This window comes from Penaeus monodon, chromosome 26 (assembly GCF_015228065.2).
Source record: "Penaeus monodon isolate SGIC_2016 chromosome 26, NSTDA_Pmon_1, whole genome shotgun sequence".
Lineage (NCBI taxonomy): Eukaryota > Metazoa > Arthropoda > Malacostraca > Decapoda > Penaeidae > Penaeus > Penaeus monodon.
This window is the reverse complement of record NC_051411.1, coordinates 43,017,646-43,020,145: the sequence shown is the minus strand read 5'-3', so window position 1 is coordinate 43,020,145 and position 2,500 is coordinate 43,017,646.

Below are 2,500 nucleotides of genomic sequence, written 5' to 3'. Positions count from 1 at the left end.
CCTATGTATCCATGAGAGTGGGTGATTATCATTCGTATCATTATCTAAAAAGAGCTACAATATCGGGATTGACTGCTAACTATTGAGCTTTAAATCATTATGGAAACCAATTTGCTTTACGGTGCTTCGCCGTCTTCCATTCAGGTTGCGTCAGTGGGCCTTCATCGACTTTTTAAATTCACCCTCAAGCAACACAGCCTTGTTCAATGGGTGGAATCTGCGAAGATGATCTTTACTATGAGGATCCTGATGTTCATGTATAATACTTTCTGCCCATTTTACCACACACCATAAAATATATATATATAGTATATATTAAAAATAATATATTTTAAAAATATTATATATATATATATATATATTATTATAAAAATATATTATATATATATATATATATATATTTTTATATATTAATATATATATATATATATATTATATATATATATATATATATATATCTATATATATATATATATATATATATAAAATTTTATATAATATATATATAAGTATATATATATATATATATTATTTATCTATATATAATATATATATTATATATATATATAAAATATATATATATTTTATACATATACATATATATATAACGTACATATATATATATATAATATATATAATTAAATTATATAATTTTATATATATATCTATAATATATATATATATATACATTGCACACACACACACACACACACCACACACACACACAACCCCCACACACACACAAAACAGAAACTATATATATATATTATATATCTATATATATATTATATATATATATATATAATATTTTATATATATATAATATATAAAAAAAACAAAAAACAAAAAAATATATAATATATAAAAATATATATATATATATATAATATATTATAAAATATATATATATATATATATTTATATATATTATAATATTTTATAAAATATATATATATATATAATATATATATATATAATATATATATAATAATATATATATAATATATATATGTAAGCAAAAAGGCCACCCCCTGTCGCCAGATGGTAAGCGACACGTGAGTTGGGAGCACCACTTCGCCAGATGTAAGCGAGTAGCCACCGCAAGCCACCAGAATATGAGTGACATGAGAGATTAGGAGCACCGCGTCACCGGGATGTGAGCGAGACGAGAGATGGACTTGGGTGGGTCAGTGAAAAGGGGCTTAGCTTGCTGTTTATTCTTGACGACAGATATGAGACCCCCCAAGAGACCCCCGTGTCCCCGAGTGGAGGACGAGGTGGTGGAGCTGGACCCTGTGTGGCTTGGGCTGTCTGCTGTGTCCCTCTCTGTGTCTGCCTTACGGAGTGTCCTTTTAATGCAGCGGCTCCTTTCGAGGACGGATGTTTGTTCCTGTGCAAAAAGAGAAACCCGGCGACATCTGCGTCCTGCCCAAGGGGGAAGGGCTGCGTGTTTGGGGAGGGAGGTGTGAAGTGTACATCGGATTTGCTACGTATTGTTGACAATCGCTCGGCCACACGCAGGGCTCTTTCTCGAGCCGACTGTAACGCTTGAAACGATGCGGTAAAAAAGTCTGTTTGGTATCTACAGAGGGTTCCTGGTGATCCGAGGGTCCCCTAGGCCGTCGCGTGCCAGGTAGCGGGTGGGGCAGAGGTTTCGCACTGAGGTGCAAACATTCAGTAGCGAGGAGGTCATCGTTCAGAAGCTGAAATATAAGTGTCCCGGGCCAGTAAAGGGGCTAAGGAGGATGATGATATGTATTTGGGTAAATCCCCTTTAAACTAAATTGCGAGAAAATAAAGAGCATAATAAGGAAAGTTTGTCACAAGAAAGGCGTGTCAAGTAGCGAGTTCAAAAAGGGTACCATATATTGAAGAGAAAAAAGTTAATTGAATAAGAATTCCATATCTTGGGGTAAATAGGCAAGTATAATGCTTCGAACACATAGGCAGCTGGGCGTGAACTTAATTCTAACAGTGCGCGTCTCGGCGCTTCAATCGTATGAGCGTAAGTGTGCGGCGGGCGCAGGATTCCTTCGTTTACGGCCATGACCCGGGGCTTAACTTGCGGTGAAAATCAACAGTGCGCGTCTCGACGCTTCAATCGTATGAGCGTAATTCTCGGTGCGGGGGGCGCAGGGTTCCTTCATTTACGGCCATGAGCCGGGCTTAAATTAACTTGCGGTGATTGTAACCGAGTAAGCCTATATAAAGCATGGTGTCTCCAACGTGTTGCCATTATTTGCAAACGGGAGATACTACCATCAGTACATATTCACCAAACCTTAAACAAAAGAAGCATAAACTCCAGCTTACTGAGGACAAGATATCAAACTTCGAGAGACGTCGTAAAAGAGATTTGGGTTCAGTATTAGTAAATAGGGAGGGCACATAGTAAAAATACGCAATTTTAGAGTGAATTACGAGTAGAAGTGGGCAGGTAGGTAAATAAAGGATAGTCAGGTGATCGAAATCTACGTGTGAACGAGCGACAGATTAGCAC